At 42.4% G+C, this 18,107-nt stretch overlaps 1 protein-coding gene and 1 pseudogene across 1 annotated transcript in view; one reads left to right on the plus strand and one right to left on the minus strand.

The window, feature by feature from the left end:
• Nucleotides 1-18,107, plus strand: part of Asic2 (acid sensing ion channel subunit 2) — a 1,110,269-nt gene that overhangs the window by 477,801 nt on the left and 614,361 nt on the right. The gene's annotated exons all lie outside the window — the stretch shown is intronic.
• On the minus strand, nt 11,654-11,726 carry LOC141414237 (small nucleolar RNA U3; annotated as a pseudogene).

Raw genomic sequence — 18,107 nt, forward strand, 5'->3', positions numbered from 1 at the left:
CAAGTCTTCTCCTTGTTTGAACGTTACAGCCTGTGTCTTCATATCTCCACTGCAGTGTTAAATTATAAATTAGTTCCTCTACCACACGGTGCTTATATACAGCTCAATTCAGCTCTACCATGAAACTTGGGGCACAGGGAAGACTTCCAAAATCAAACATAAATTGTCTTATACCCTGTGTCTAATTAATGCCACCTCACAATTAGTGATTTAACAAGACTCTACAAACACATTCTAGCATGCATTCACTTCCTGCAAAGATTGAACGAAGGATAAAAAGCATAGCTATGTTATTAGACTCAGTTACATCCACTTCTTTACTCTGGATAAATGCATTAGGATCTACTGGAAGCCATGTACAACACTCATATTGAGAAACTAATATTTACACTGAGAAGTATTCGTGTTCATGGGAGGCAGCATTGTGAAGTCAAAAGAGCAAGGCTTTTGGAATCAGACAAAGCCAGTTTGAATCCTGAATCTTGACTCCTTCCTGCTATGCACATCCCTCGTGCTATGTGCACCTGAAAAGCCTATGTCATTCTCAAAGCCTTAGCTCCTCATTTGCAAAATGAGGAAAAGGTATTTACCTTGCAGGGTTATTATGAATATTAAATGAGCTAATGAACATGAACGACTGCTATCTCAGTGCATTCTGGGTTCTCTGTGTGTGAGTCTGTGGACCTGTGGTATGGTGTCATCTAAACAGAGCTGGCCAAGAGGCTATGATGGACCTATCTTTTCCCCTTTGTATTTCTCTACAAGCCCAGGACAAATAATCTTTTGAAAAATTTGGAACTTTTATAACTTCCTAACTCTGCTGTTTTTGTGATCTTTTTGTTGATATGTGACCTTGGGCATGTCAATGCTTCTTATTGTATCTTACATATTTTTTAAAGGATTTTTAAATTCTGTGAAGAAAAGAGAAAGGAAAGTAGAAAGAAAGAGAAGGAAGAAGGGAGGAAGGAGGGAAAAAATACTACTAATACCAAGAGCACTTGAATAGAACTCCCTTTTTGTCAGACCCTGCTCTAAATCTATAACATATCCATTCATTTATCCATGACAACAATCTTGTGAGGAAGGAACCACTCCCTCCACTTTATAGATGAGAAAATGGAAGCTTTGATACCTACTTGCTGTGTGGCTTGAGGAAAGTGGCTTAGCTTTTCTGAGCCTCAGTTTTTTGCCCTGGAGGTGGGAGTAATGATGTTATCCGCCTTGCCAAGTTTTCTGATGAGAATGAGATGAGTTCTTTTCTTGGTACAAAATACATCGTGGTAAGCGTTACTTCCCAAGGATGGTCTCATTCTTCTCTCCCAAGAGTTTTGGAGGGACAAGGAATGCAGGGATGAAGTCAGGGGAGAGCTGCAAATGGGCCTGTGTGTCCTGATGTTGACAGGAGGGCAGAGAGCAGTGTGTCTAACCAGGCATGGCCTAGGGGTGCTGTGATGAGCAGATGCTGAGGTAAGTCCAGTGGGGCCCCTCTTCTAGGTTCCCACAAGTGTAAATGGGCAATAAGGAAGGCCTGGCTGTCAATCAGAGTAGCTCCAGGAGCTACTGCCACATTGAGAATCAGTCAAGCAGCATGTCTGGGCTGCAAACAGGTTATTGCTTCGCAAACCTTGAAGTATTTCCCCAAATCAGTTCCCACTTTCCCATATCTGGATAACAGTTAGCTTCCAACTGCTCTCCCTCACCTAAGCTTGAGGTCTTAAAGGAAAGACACCAGACTAGGAACCAGATAGGGAAACTGAGTCAATGTCTTGCCTAAGCCCATACCACTAGACTTGGAGGGTGTGTGGGGGGAGTGCATCCATTCAGTTACACAACTCCAAGCATTCTGTTTATATCTATTCTACAAAAGTGGTGTCCCTTGGAGTTATGCAATGGATCAGCCCCGAGGAAGGTGATGAAGCTTGGTTGCAGATCTTCTGACTCCTAGTTATCATTCCCTCCATCATGCAAAAGGAGCAACCTGCAGAAGGCTGCCTTTTGAAAGCCTGTTGCTCAGAGGTGTAGGCACTATTTTCTGAACTTCAGGCCCCTAAGATCAGAGCTCTTGCTTGCTAGACAAGAGCTCAGGTACTTGCTGGTGTTGAATGAAGGCGAGTAACAACTGAGTGGCAGGGAAAGGAAAAGAAGGTGTGTGAACAAAGATAGCAGAGGGGAGTCGGCAGGGGGTCTTCTCATGGAGCTACAGCAAACAGAGTCTGAGTGTGGCTAGCAGAGTATAACTGGAAAACCTTGAGGAGACCAAGTTGCACAGGGTGATTTGGTGAAGTTTTGGAGTTGAGGCTATGTCAAGGATCAGAGGCCCAGTTTAAAGTGGGGCAGGCTTTGTGCCTTGAGGGTGGGCTCATTGCTTGTATCATCCTGTGTAATAATAGGAAGGCAGAGTATAGGAAACTAAGACTGAGCTGGGGTGGAAGAGCTGGGATTGGGGGCTGGAATGTCAGGAGAGAAACCTGATACAAGTAATAAATTACTAAACAATGAGATGCCCTGGGGAGCTGCAGAAGGCGAAAGACATAAAACAAATACACTGGCTCAGTAGGCATCCCTACCCTTTCTAGTGTCCACAATGGGACACTCTGCCATGCGTGACAGTAGGGTCTGAATGTTTAGCCTCTCCAAAATTCATATTGAAACCTAATTCCCATTGTGGTGGTACGAAGGGGTGGGACCATTAGGGAGTAATTAAAATAGATACTTGTCCTAGTAAAAGAGACTGGAGGGAGCCCTTTTGTCCCTTCCACATGTGAAGATGTAGCAAGCAGGCACTGTCTCTGAGGAAGACACTCTCAGACACCACACCTGCTGGTGGCTTGATCTGGGACTTTCCAGTTTCTAGATCTCTGAATACTGAATGTCTGTTGTTTATACACTGTGTTATGGGGAGGGAGGTTCTTTTTGTTTTCTCTTGGAGACCTGGGTTGTGTGTAAGGTATTTTAGGGCAGCCCAAATGGACTAAGACCCATGCCTGCTCTCCTATTGCAGGGCAAACTGCCTTGTGTGGAGAAGAAAAAGCAGTGTCTATGTCTGACAGATGCCTCTACAGCACCTCAGAATGCTGCATGAAGGGTGACCCTGGGACTTTTCCCATTTACCCACAGAAACTTGGGTTCCTCTTCTCTGCTTTCCAGCCCATTCAAACTCGCCAGCCTTTTGGGGAGTGTGGGATTTATTGTCTCTCTTTGGTTAAAACCCAACCCAGTTGTCATGCTTCTCCCTGAGCACTCCTGAAGAGGAATCAACTGGACCAATGCAGGTGGAAATCCAGGCTTCAAGCAGCATTTGTGAGATGATCTAGTAGGTTTGGTTGAGGGCAGGGCATGTCTTGAGCACCATTCTTGCCCCCAGCCGTAGTTTGGTAGTTTGAATGCTTTTTCCACCTCTGGGCTGCCTTGTTGCAGTAGGCAGAGGGCAGGCCCAAGTGGTCGGAGCTAATTATATCCCCAAGGAGTTGTTAGAAGACAGCCAAGCGACAGGCTTCCCCGCTTCCCCGGGGCTCTGATTAGCTCCTGTGCACCTCCCATATTCTAATCGTGCCCTTTATTAGATTGCTGTTGGATTCTGACTAAGTTTAATTCAGCATTCGTTTTTCTAAACATCCTGGAGATGACAATTATGTAGAACACTTTTTTTTAGAAACCGCCAAAGGTATCCGAGGCCACCAACTTAGGAGTTCTGATAACCATGTTGCTTGTTTTAATATAAGCTTTCCAGGGAGCTGGCCCAGAACCTTCTGCCAAAATCTTTGCAGACTGCTCCCTTCTTCCACTCCCCAAGCACCTCATTTAGTTAAGTGGTTTTGCCTCCTTCAGGTTGCTCTGTAATTGGGGTGATTATTCATTCCTGTCACAAGACAGAAGCAGGAGAAAGAGGCTGGCTTGGGACCCCAAATACTCTGTCTTGCCTTCTGCTGCATCTGATCACTTATCTTGCTCTGAGTGCTTGACTTCTGAGATTTGAGTTGGCACAGGCTCAGTCAGTCTCAGGTGCTTCACGACAACTATACAAATGGAAGAGCTTCATTGTCATAGTGGGGTCAGTCTTGGTGAGAACAGCAATGGGAACTTCTTGCCAGCCAACTAGGAAGATGTGGGGACTCACAGACCCAACCCACTGTGGGATAGCCTGTCTGTTCATGCTTGCAGATCTGGGTTGTATGTGCCCAGGAAGGGTTCCCTGGGAGAATTCGTAAAGAGAACGGCCTGGGATCTTCCAGTTGATAGTGTGGGATTCAGTACTTCTGGAGAAGTGTGGGGCCATATTGGGAGATCCACTCATGGTCTTGTCACTGCACATGGAGCACACATGTGACACTGGAGGGGGTATCCTCTGTCTCAGGCATTCATTCAAGATGTCCTCCTTCTAACCTGACTTCAACATTCTGGTTTAGTCATCTTGCTTTTGGCTCCAAGACAATGTTTGGATGAGACATCAAGGCACCCACCACTGGCCCATTGCCTATATCCAAACAACCCTCTCTTTTAACAACACCCTCACTCAACGCCTACCTCTTCACACTATCACAATTTCAGCAACACTCAGAGTTACTGATCAAAGAAACTGTCCATGGACTTTGGCACTATGGGAAAATAGGCTTGTTAAAGGGACAAGTAGGTGACACTTATAATAGGTATAATAAGGACCACAACAGGGGAGCATTGAGTGTTACAGAAACACAGGGGAGCAACACAAACCCAGGGCTCAGGCTTTGTGTGGCCTTCCTGGAAGAAGACTTCCTGGAGGAAGACTTTCTAAATGAGACCTAGAGAAGGAGAGAGAAACACATGACAAGATTCAGACCAGAGAAACCCAGGTAGGTTTGAACTGCAATGGCAGAGAGCATCCTTCCTTGGTTGTGGGCTAGGGACAGGTTTTTTAGTTCTGCTGCAATCTGTCCTAAGCCATTCATAATCTTGGGGCAAGGACATTCCTAGAGGTCATGGAATACCATGAAGCTAATGAGTTAATGTGAGAGTTGAGCTGATGATCTTCTCTCATTGACACAGCCTTCTCGTCACTTGTGTGAAGACTTGATGTCTACCTGTTTCTTCTCTCTTTTTGTTGAGATTATTGTTACATGTTCTTAACTATGTTTCCACTGGAATGGGAGCATGGTTAAAGTTTTAAGTCTTTCTAATTTTTGCTATATTTCCATAATACTATGATGAACACCTCTGAGCATAAAGTCTTTTTTATCCTTTCTCCTTCCTTTTCAGATTCAGTTTCTAGGAAAGACCACTGGAATTGCTGAAGCAAATGTTACAAACCTCCTAAGGGCTCTTTCTTCTCCCTCTATGCCATGCTGCATCTAAAGACAAACAATGAAAAATAGAAATGATAATGTTCTAACGTTCTCCCTTCAAAAACCCAAAAAGTACTAACACGGTTTGAACCAGAAATCAGAACCACTGAGTTTAATTTCCAACCCAGCTTGAGAGACTTAAAAAAAAGAAACATTTCTTCCCTTCATTATAGATTTAGAGAACTCCCTAATTTTTTTTTCAACATGAGGACTGAATACACTTAACATACAATTTATTGCATGATGATTAATTCCTGCATTATTTTATTGGCTGGGAAAATAGAATCAATCATCATAGCAGGGATAATACCAAAAATAGAGGTGCAACCTTGCAGACCTTGGTTGGACAGGATGGACCAGATAGACTATAAGGGGCAGGGCTTCGGGAAGAGCTTTCAGTTGAGCAAAATCTAAGCGTCTCTTCAAGGGTGCTCAGATGGAGTTTTTGCACCAATGCCGAAAAGCAGAAACATGAAGACCGAGAGTGAAGTCAAGATTATAGAGGGGGAGATTGACATAGGTTGATTGCAATGGCAGCAGGAATCCAGGGGTCAGATCCATTCTCGGTCACATAGGAAGACAGATGAATCTAAATCAGAACAATAACCCACACGTAAGTTCTGAGATTTCTGGCATTAGACATTGGGAAACTGGAGGGGAAAACTGGAGGGAAAATAGAAGGCAAGGGCATATGAAAGGCATTGTACCAGGTGCTTTGCATATACCTACTTGCACAGTAATGCTGTAAAGATGGGAAGATTTATTCCAATTTTGCTGGTAAGCCCAATTGAGGTTTGTGAAGCAAAAGGGCCTTCCCCCAGGTGCCCAGTCTATCTGCTGCCTTGCTCAACACTGAGCTGGAGGTGGAACCAATATGGAAGTAGAAAACTATTTTAAAGGGACCACAAATTGTTCCAGAGTGAGGAGTATGGCTGGCCCCAAGGACTGATGGAGAGAAGAGAGGAGCTAGTGAAGATACTGCCTGAGGGTTTTTTTTAAATGATGATCTTTTTGACCAATAAAAATTCATCCTATGATGTCTTGACATTCCATCAACTTGTAGTGGCCTGCTTTACCACAGTTCCTAATTCTTTTTTAAGGCTGCTTTATTTGGTGTGGACTTGCGTAGTTAACTTGCAAGCATTTTTAGTCTGAGAGCTCTGAACTCCAAACCCAAGCCAGCTAACTACATCAAGCATACTGACTTCAGGATTCCAAAAGATGTAAAGAAGTATAACTTTTATAAGCTATGGTATCAGGGTCCATAAACAATTTTGCCCATGCCTTCTAGTCCTATCTCATTGTTCTGACATCACATTGCTGGGTCAATGGGTACTTCAGTGACGACTAGGAAGAGGGACAGTGTGTCAGAGCCAAGAAGCCAAGCACAGAACTACAAAGGCCTCCTGCTTTTCCCTTAACCAGCCCAGATGTGCATAGGGGAGAATGAGCTGCTCAGAGATTTTGTTCAACAGGAAGCAAAGTTAGGCTACACTTCGGCTGGGCAAATTCTCCATCTCCACTTGACCTCTTTAAGTTCAATCAAAAGCCAGAAGTGCTAAACTCCTAGGCTCCTGATGGGCCTTCAGGCGTGGGGGAAGAGAAAAGAATTCTGCATGGGTCCAGTCCCTACTGAATACCCTGTCCTCTTAAGACAGAGCCATTTTGTAGATGAGAAAAGCAAGACTCAATGAAGATGCTATCAGCATCTATGAGTTTTTTTGGACACGAGATCAATTCTAACTCTTTCACTTTCTGAACTGAAGTTTTCTCATCTGTAAAAAGGGGTAGAATGTTTGCCTTCTGGGTTGTTTTATGGAAATGATGTACATAGATCTTCCTGTACAAGCCTGCATACATCAAGAATTATATAACTGATAGCCATTATGTTTCTTTGGTGGTACTGGGATTTGAACTCAGGGCCTCACACTTACTAGGCAAGAGGTCTACCACTTGAGCCATATCCCCAGCCCTTTTTGCTTAGTTTGTTTTCAGCTTGGGCTTTGCTCTGGCAGGTCTTGAACAGCCATCCTTCTACCTCCATCCCACAAGTAACTGACTGGGATTGCAGGCATGTGCTACCACGCATGGCACCATCATATTTTTAAATAATGATAATAATAATGTTTACTGATAGTAAATGGTCAGGACTTTCAGCTGAGTCCTGACTTGAGCTCTGGACAGCTCCAGATTCTGTGTTCCTTCTTCTACATCACAAGCTCCAAAATAAAGCAAATCACTCCCAATTAAAAGACTGGGAAGGCAGCCAAAGCAATCCATTGCTTTCTTAACCTTTGGGGAAACCTGAATTCTAGAAACTTAGAAAATAACAATACCAAATACCTGAGATGGGAGATCACTGGCAAGCCTACAGCCAGGCAGGCAGGGGAAGGTGTAATTGACTCAGCTTCTGTGCTATATGGCTGGGGTCAAATACTCATTCCAGAAGACAGCACCAGGTGACCATTTTGAAATTGCATGGAGGAATAGTTCTCTCTACCCTAGGAAATAATGTGTGCTGAGCTCCTAATATTCGTAGCACTGTACATATACAGTATTTTACGTAATCATCTCAAATGACCCAAACGACGTCAAATGGTGGCAAATGCTGAGAAGTGAAGAAGGAGGAAGGAAAGGTGCTGGAGTGGGTGATGCTTTTTAAATGCCAGGTTAGAAAAGGCCCTCTGGTTAGATGGCATTAAAGAAGAAATCTGAAGATTTAGAAATCTAAATGTTTGCTGTCACAGTAGGGAAGATGACCAGAAAATTCTCCTCCACTATCTGAACTTCTGGTTTCTGATACCGTGGGAATAACAACAGTGGTCCCTTCCATTTGGCTAAAGCTTAAGAACTTAAGCCTTTTGTGCACTAAAGCCATTAGTCATAGCACTCTTGAGGGGCAAAGATATTATTCCCTTTTCAAAGAAAGGCAGCCGAGGACAGAGGGCAAAAGTCCACCAATATGGTCAGGAAGTGGCAGAACAGGGATTTGATTCCTAGTTCTCTCTCTCTCTCTCTCTCTCCCTCTAGTGCTCTATCACTTAGCTACATCCCCAAACCCTGATTACTAGTCTCTTGATACAAGCCTCTGACCCCTTTCCGGTTTCTCAGGTCAGATGGTCCTTCAGGTCTCTAAACCATACTTCCCAGTCACCTGCGTTGCTATGGATGTGCACTGGAGAATTTGTGACACAGACACATATGTAAACTACGTGTGCTGGTATGTTACTTTTGCTGCCAAGGTGGCAAATTCCCTGAGACAGGGAAAAACTCCCCCTTTTTCTCTATCCATCGGCATTGCACCTTAAATTGCAGGGTGACTGGCCTTAGTTGTCTCAATGTGTATCAGCAGGAAAACAAATAGCAGAAGGAGAGAATCTATCTTTGTGGTTGACATTGTGTGCCCTGGAGCTGAGGGCTCTTGTATCAAGAATGTGGGACTTTGTGCCTCAGTTTCCTCATCTGTAAACTAGAGGTATCGATGGGATCTACACTTAAGGGTGTTAGGAGACTCACATGACATCTCATACATCAAGTGCACACTGCTGTGGCTCAATGAGTTGGCTGTAACTAATGCACCCTGCACAAGAACTTGAGGTGAGTCCAAGGGCATTGCAGTGTTCTGGAGTTGTTCAGCCAGAATCCCCAGGCTGAATCCAACCAAAGCAAATGCCCTCCTCTGTCTCCTCTTACGAGTTAGGCTTTGACCTCTTGTGGCATGCTTGGAAGGGCTGATAACAGCTTCTGTTCCCCTTCACATCCTTAAGTTGCAATTCTATTGTCTTAGGATCTATCCATAGATCCTTAAACATCCTGTATGCTAATTCTTGTTGGGAGCCTGTTAGGACCTAGGGAATCAGAAATGTTGGCAACCTTCCATTGCACAGATGGGCAAGCAGATGAGGCCCTTCAATTACAGGAACATTTGCTGACACGCATACACCCCACGTGTACACATGTGCACACGCATACATGCACATCATTCTGGGATTTCTGCCACCACACCAGGATGAATGTCGGTTTCCCCCACCACCACCCTGTCTGCCTCAGAGTGCCATCTTTCCCAAAACAGTTTGTCCAGACTAGGGAGGCTATTCTGTCCAAGTCACTCTTATTCTTTTAGTTTCTCTGACGCATGGAATGAAGGAGCTATCTGCAGGTAGGGGCTGAGTGCTGTTAATGGGTCCATACTTGGACATGGCTATAACTTGAGCATCTGTCTTCTTCCCCCAGTATAACCTCTGCATCTTGGGGACTGGCTCTGTCTTACCCACCCTTGACATATGGGCTAGAAAAGCAAGCCTAGATTCTCAGGGAGACAAATGGGACCCCTGGCTTTCCTGCTGTGGGATCTGAGCTGGAAGCTCATAAGACTGCATGAAGGAAGAACCATTCCAACAGCTCTCAGCAACTCCTGTTTGCAGACACCGTCAGCAAGGTGGCTATGGATGCACATCCAAAAGAGTGGGCCCTACTCTCAGGGAACTGTCAGTGCTGGAATCTCACATTCTGCCTGATAATAAATGGTTTCTATTTTGTTCCCAGTAATTTTTAAAAAACTTTTTATTTTGTAATAATTATAGACTCACAAGAAGTCGCAAAATTAACACAAGAAGGTCCCATATACCTATCACTCACCCAATTTTCTTAACATTTTACATAACAGATTACATTATCAAAAGCAGGAAATTGACATTGGCACAATACACTTAACTAAACCAATACAATTAACTAGATTATAGACTTTGCTCAGATGTCACCAGCTTTGCCTTCACTCCTCTGTATGTGCACTGCAGTTCTATGAAATTTTATTACATCCATAACGTTTGCTCCCCTTTATTTTTAAATTAAACTTTTTATTTTGAGATGCTTTTAGATTTACATACAGCTGTAAGAAATAATATAGAAATCCCATGTGCCAGGTTTCCCTATGGTAATATCTTAACAAAGCTAGTACAATATCATAGCCAGGATTTTGGCATCCACACTTCATACACAGGCCATCTCCATCATCTTAAGGATTCCCCCATGTTGTCCTTCTAGCAACCACATCTACTTCCCTCCTGTCCCCCAAACCCTTCTCAGCCCTTGGGAACCACTAATATGTTTTCCATTTTTGTAACATTTATCGTTTCAAGAATGTAACCTTTTGGGATTATTTTTTCTTCACTGAGAATAATTCTCTGGCAATTCATTCAGGTTGTTTACATACACATCAATAATTTGTTCTCTTTTTACTGCCAAGTAGTATTCCATGATATGAATATACTACAGTTTCTCTCACTACATCCATTCAAAGTCATCTGAGTTGTTTCCAGTTGTGACTGGTATGAAGAAATCTTCTATAAACATTTTGTGTACAGGTTTTTAAAACATTTTCATTAGCATATCTTAATTGTACAGGGAGTTTCATGTAACATTTCCATATATGCTTACAATGTACCTTGGTTAGGTTCATCCCCACCATCATTCTCTCTCATCCCCTGCCCCAGTGTGTACAGGTTTTGTGTGTGTGTGTGTGACCACAAATCTTCATTTCTCTGGGAAATAAATGGCTAGAAGTGCAATTGTTGGATCATGTGGTTGCATGTTTAGTTTGTAAAGAAATCACTAAGTTTCCTGAGTATAAATAGATGTGCCATTTTACAGTCAAACCAGCAGTATTTGTGTGATCCAGGTTCTTCCATCTTTGCCAGTACTGGGCATTCTCACTTGTTTTTGCTTTACTCTTTCTGAAAGATGTGCAATGATTATCCTTGTGATTTCATTTGCATTTTCCTAATGGCTAATGGTGCTGAGTAACTTTTCTTGTGCTTACTTGACGTCTATGTATCTCCAGTGAAATGTCTATGACTTTTGTCCACTCTCAAATTATTTGGGTTTTGCTATTGAGTTTTTCATTTTTTTGATACTGGGGCTTGAACTCAAGGCCTTACGCTTGCTATTGTAAGCACTCTACCACTTGAGTGCTTACCCTACCCCTTTTTTGTTTTAGTTATTTTTTGGATAAGGGCTCATGTTTTTGTCCAGGGCTGGCTTCAGACTGCATTCTTCCTTTTTGGTCCTCCCAGGATTACGGAGACTCACCCACCATTCCTGGCTTGTTGGTTGAGATGGGATCTTGCTAACTTTTTTCCTGGGTTGATCTTGAACTGTGATCCTCCCAAACTCTACCTTCAGAGTAGCTGGAATTATGGTCATGTACAACCATGCCTCTCCTGCTATTAGATTTTAAGAGTTCTTTATAGATTTTCTTCACTGAGCATACTGCTAATCCTTTATCTCATCTAAATACTAATCTTTTATCTAATATATTATTTTCTCCCATTTTGTAGCATGTCTTTTCACTACCTTAATAGGGTCTTTCATATAACAAACTATAGAAATGATCCCTGAAAGTATAATCTTTATTGTCTTTCATATAATGAAAGTTTTAACTTTTGATGAAACATCAATTTTTCCTTTATGGATCAAGCAACAGCATGATTCAAAGTCCCAAGTAGTTTCTCCAACATTTTTTCCTAAAATTTTATAGTTTTGCTTTATATAGTAGGTCTGTGATCCACTTTGCATTAATTTTTGCTTAAGATGTAAGATCTTTTTAATATATGGATAGCCAGTTGCTCCAGCACCATTTGTTGAAAAGTCTACTGTTCCTCTATTGAATTGTTTCTACAACTTTGTCAAAAATCTGTTGGAAATATTTGTATGGATTTATCTCTTGGTTCTTTGTCCTATTACATCATTCAAGGTGTCTATTCTACCACCAACATCTCATAGCTTTTGATTAATCTAGCTACATAATAAGTCTTGAAATTGAGTACACTGAGTCTACTTTATTCTCTTTCTCAAAACTGTTTAAGCTATTCTAGTTACTTTGCCTTTCCACAAAATAATCTTGTCTATTTCTACAAAAAAATCTTCCTAGGATTCTAATAAGGGTTGCAGTAAACCTCCATATCAATTTGGAAAGAATCGATATGCTGATGCTATCAAGTAGTGAACACAGAGCGTCTCTCCATTTATTTAGGTCTTTGATTCCTTTCATCAGAACATGTAGTTTTGTTGTAAACATTTCATTTTTGAACAATTGTAAGTGGTATTTGATTTTTAGTTTCAGTGTCCATGTTTTTATTGCTAGTTGTGATAATTCATCTTGATTGTTGGCGTCATTAGATGGAGAAGTGCCTAGGAGATTAGTAAAGCACATCTCTGATTTGCCTCTGAAGGTGTCTCCGGAGAGGATCAGTTAGGAGGGGAAGACTTGCCCTGAATGTGAGTGGCACCATCCGCATAGGCTGAGGGCTTAGCTGGAATAAAAGGGGGGAAAGGATAGATTCCAAGAATAGAGACATTCTGTCTCCCTCAGTCTCTCTTTGTCTCTTTGTCTCTCTCTCTCTCTCTCTCTCTCTCTCTCTCTCTCTCTCTCTCTCTCTCTCTCTCTCTCTCTCTCTCTCCATCCTGGCTGCCATGAGGTGAGCAGCCTCTGCCACAAAAATACTCTCACTGCCACAACATTCTGCCTCACTACAGCCCAAAAACACAGACCCAAGTGACCATGGACTGAACCCTCTGAAAGCATGAGCCAAACTAATTTCTTCTTCCTTTAAATTGTTTCTTTCAAGTATTTTGCCACAGCGACACAAAGTCTGACCAATACATTAATGTATGGAAACACTGATTTTTGTATGTTGATCTTGAGTCTTGCAATCTTGATGAACTCACTTACTAGATTTTTTTTGCAGATTTTTAACCACTTTGTAGGTAGACAATCATGCATTTCAAATACGGATAGTTTTAATTCTTCCCTTACCATCTTTCTTTCTTTTTTGCTGATTGCACTGCTAGAACTTAAAGCAATATTTTGAATAAAAGTGGGGAAAGTGGATATTTTTACTTCCAGATCTTAAGGAGAAAGCATTCAGCTTTTCACCACTAAGTATATAAGCTGTAGAGGTTTTGTAGGATTCTCTTTATAAGGTTGAAGAAGCTCTCTTCTATTTCTATTTTCTGAGAATATTTTTGTATCATGAATGGAGTCTTAGAATATTTCTAACAATATAGTTTCATCGTCTAAAAATGAAATTCCTTTGAATATGTTTTATTCTAAAAGTACACCTATGCATTGAATAGTTTACACAAACCACAGATTTGTGAATGAATCATGAATGAGCTAATATGCAAAGATTGAGAATTCACCATTCCATGTGGTCTTTCTAGGTCTTAACAGTACAGCCCCCAAATGCACAGCTCCTACTGCGTTCTATACAAATGAGACCCCTGGAATTGTGCAATGAAGGCTGCCCAGGCTAGAAGATATTCACTCTGGGCCCACTAGATGACCCTGGCTTGGAAAGACACTTGTCCACATAAGGGCTTTTGTAGATTTGAGGCACCGGCAGTCGCCTGCTTTGCCTTTCACTTACTTATTTGATATATAGTTACTGAGTACCTCCTATATCCAAGATACCAGTATACCAGATGTGGGGTACTTCAGTCACCAACAGGCCTTGGGCCAGGACTATGCAGTAGAGGACTAGAACTTATTAGATCTTCCTACAGTGCTACCTCTACTCAAAGAGGTTTAGTGAGTTGCTGAATGTTGTCACATAGATGGTAGAGCGGGGAAACAAGCCAGAGTACCTCTGGCTCTAAAGTACAGTCCCTCAGAACTGCAGGTGGCTGCCAGTCAGTGGAGTTTCCCTCTCTGTGTCCTTCTGAATTAAGTTCATCCTGATAACACTGCATTCACCACTTCCTCTTTAGCTCACATAAAAAAGAAAAGAAAGACTATTATGAAATGCAATGCCTCCTGATCCATGCTGCTGAGTGTCCGCATGTACCAAGTCAGAGAGGAAACCAGGAATCCACTACTGGATAACTGGTGACAAGGTGTGGTTGTGGCCAGCCCATCTCCCTCCACCTTTCTTGATGCCTAGAATCCAGGACCCCTCACCACCAGAAATCAAGTCAGGAAGGGGCTTTTGATGCAGATGGCCTTTGACCATCCACAGGACACCTTGATTAAAGCAAAGCATTGTTCAGCCCTCTAGCTCAGCAGTCAGGCATGCACACTGCTCTAATTGGGCATTTTCAGACCATTAAGTAGATCGATCAATGACAATTACCATTGGCTTAAAACTTGTGCCTCCTCTGTCTTTCTCTAGGCTTTCAAGTTATTGGGAAGGATGCACATTTATACCCGAGCATGAATACACACGTGCACATGTGACCCATTGTTTAGTGTATGCACCACACATTTACACACATAGGTAATCAAGCAGAGGCCATCAGAATGGGTAGCCTGGAATCCTAGCCCCTACTGGTCTGCCCCCTCATCTTCAGGGTCCAGGCATCTTTACTTGAAAGCTATGGTGGAAAGAAGAGAAATTGGAGTCTGTGAGGATACCCAATGGAGTCCTCTGCCCAACTCTTGGAGTGGGATCAGGGTATGGAGGCATGACACTGTTTTTGAGAAGGATTTCAAGTCCATTTTAATGCCTAAGTTTACATGAGAAGAATCCCAAGGACCCATTTTAATGAGCACGAAGGAAATGACCATTCACAGGGCATCTATTTTATAACAAGCAGCAGGTGGACCCTTGACAAACACTGTGTCATTTAATCCTCACGACAGCTCTATGAAACAGGAATTATTTCTCTAATTTATATATCAGGAAACAGAGGCAGTGAGGCATCACGGCAGGTATTTCTCATGGCACTTTCTCACCTCTTTTTCACATGCCAGTCAAGACAGCTCTTTATAGTAGTCAAAACAACAGTATAGACTGTGGGCTCCATCTCAATGCCTTTTCCAAGCTGGGTTCCTGCCGGGAATGCTGTGCTTCTCACACACGCACTGCACACCTAGCTCATCTTCCAAGCCTCAAAATACATCCGTGGAGGAGCTTTCTCTGATTTGCACACTTCTGGCCCCATTCCTCCATTGGCCATTAGCTCTCCTAGCTTGACTCTTGTAGGTCTTTTCCCTCCTTCTTCCCTGCCTTGCTCTGACACTGTTTTTTGGTTCTTTAGGGGCCAAGAACACACATAGCCTTTTTCTCTTAGTCTCATGCCTCCCTCCCACTACAGCTGCCCCTCCCAACAGCACCCCCTGCCAGCTTGTGGAAGAATCTGGTTTTCAGCAGAACTGAGTTGGTGGAAGATCTATGCTTTTGTTGCTTATGTTTCCAGTACCTGTAATCCAAAGGAAATTGAGGTCTACAAAGCCTGTCCCCTGCAAAACATGGAAGCAGAAGAGGGCTAGCTGTCTCCAAGGCCTTCTGCTTCCTCCAATGATACTCTGCTCCTTCCAATGATACTCTGCTCCTATTGTCTCCAAGCCATTCCCCTGTGTCCCAGTTCTTTTCTCGTACCAGCCAGTTGCAGGAGGAGAACTGAGGGTGATAGCTTTCTACTCTTCACCTACTTTCCCCCTTCTACCTGCACCGCTGCTCTAACATCTCAGAACCTGGCCAATACACGGAGTGTCTCTTCTTTTACCTCACGTAAGGCCATTTCTCAGTACGGTGGAATCTTTTCCGTACCCAAGCCTTCTACGCATAATCTGTAATATACACATCTCTTATCTTCTCTCTGTTCCTGATTTGTATCAGGCTTCAGAGAGCTCAGTGCCTGTGATGGCTAACATTTCTCATTCTGCTGGGGATCTCTGTTTATGGCCTGAACAACTGAGTTGGAAGATAGCGTTTCTTTAAAAATTGGGTTCAAATCCCAGTGAGCTTGGAGTCTGAAAACAAGTATTCAAGTGCATAATGACAGAGTAAGAAAATTAATGCTACTGGGGCGGCAACATGCGAATCATTGTGGATTTAAATCCCACCTCCACCACTCATTAGCTAGCTGTTCACTGGTGGTGAGTTAGCCAAGCCTCCTCAGATCTCAATTTTCCTGTCTATAAAGTGGGACTAGGACAACAGCCTCATAGATTTGATGTTAGAATTACAATTGTATGATAAGAAGTGTTGGCAGGCACTAGACATACCATGAAATAACCCTATTAATTGAGCAAAGATGTCATGTCTCTGAAAGGACTAAGCTGCATTTTGACAGTTGGGGATTAGAACAAAATGGCCTAGTACCCAACAGAGGATGGTCAACAAATAAGACAACCAGAAGATAGCACTTGAAGATTGATTTTATCATAACACACAAGAGTTGACCCTCTGGCCTATAAAGGCCAAATGTCAGGTGTCAAATATTTGGGTTAAAAAATAACAATCCAATTTATGCATCAGGACATTGCAGTTCTTAGCTCAGTGTCCCCATGAAGGAGGAGGAGGAAGAGAAGGAGGAGGAGGAGGAGGAGGAGGAGGAGGAGGCAGTTCAGGATTCCAGAAAAGCTGGTCAGGAAAACTGGAAAGTAAGATTTTTTGTTTCCTGTTTACCTGGAACAGAAGCTAGCTATCACACAAGTGGTGACCTGGGGCCATTTTGTTTTAATGTTGCCTCCTTCTAGAGTTTTCTATATTTATGGTTCTATATGGTTTTTTTTCCCTCCTTTCCTTTTTTTTTTTTGTTTTTTGTTTTTTGTTGAGATGGGGTGCTAGATAGCCCAGGTTAACCTGAAACTAATGATCTTCCCTCCTCAGAGTACTGGGTGCTAGATTACAAATGGATACAGCTATGCCCAGTTAGAGTGTTCTATAATATAAATGGAGCCAAAATCTATTTTGGGGAGAGGAGTATTCACTTCTGCTTTCAGAATTCCTGCATGTTGCCTCTATCTACTTGGTAAGGTAGAAGGAACACTGAATTAGGTGCCCAGGATTGAGATCCAGATTTTGTGTTGATTTGTGATGTTACATTAGATGTAATCACTTCACCTCTCTGAGTTTCCATGCCCTTCTCAGTCATGTGGAGATATTTACTCTGCCTCTGTTGCTGACTAATTAGGAGAGTCTGGTGATGAGTGCTTTTGGAAAACTAAGAGAACTGCAACGCATGCAATGGATTACAATATTTCACATGGCTCACTAGGAAAACCAAAGCAAAATAATAATGATGATGATTCTTCTTATTAACTGTCTTTGAATTGTTTTATCCATCCTTATCTATTATTTCTCTTTCTTGCCCTCCTTCCCCTACGTACCTATCTTCCCCACTGTCTTTTCTCCTACCATCTACCTACTTATATTCTTGCATACTTATTTAAAAATGTTTCACACTGAAGAGAACACCCACAGAGTGGGAGAAAATATTTGCCAACTATACATCAGACAAAGGACTGATAACCAGAATATACAGGGAACTTAAAAAACTAAATTCTCCCAAAACTAATGAACCAATAAAGAAATGGGCACGTGAACTAAACAGAACTTTCTCAAAAGAAGAAATTCAAATGGCCAGAAAACACATGAAAAAATGCTCACCATCTCTAGCAATAAAGGAAATGCAAATTAAAACCACGCTAAGATTCCACCTCACCCCTGTTAGAATAGCCATCATCAGCAACACCACCAACAACAGGTGTTGGCGAGGATGCGGGGAAAAAGGAACCCTCTTACACTGTTGGTGGGAATGTAGACTAGTACAACCACTCTGGAAAAAAATTTGGAGGCTACTTAAAAAGCTGGACATCGATCTACCATTTGATCCAGCAATACCACTCTTGGGGATATACCCAAAAGATTGTTACTCCAGAGGCACCTGCACATCCATGTTTATTGCGGCACTACTCACAATAGCCAAGTTATGGAAACAGCCAAGATGCCCCAGCACTGACGAATGGATTAAGAAAATGTGGTATCTATACACAATGGAATTTTA

Source organism: Castor canadensis, chromosome 11 (genome assembly GCF_047511655.1).
Source record: "Castor canadensis chromosome 11, mCasCan1.hap1v2, whole genome shotgun sequence".
Taxonomy (NCBI): Eukaryota; Metazoa; Chordata; class Mammalia; order Rodentia; family Castoridae; genus Castor; species Castor canadensis.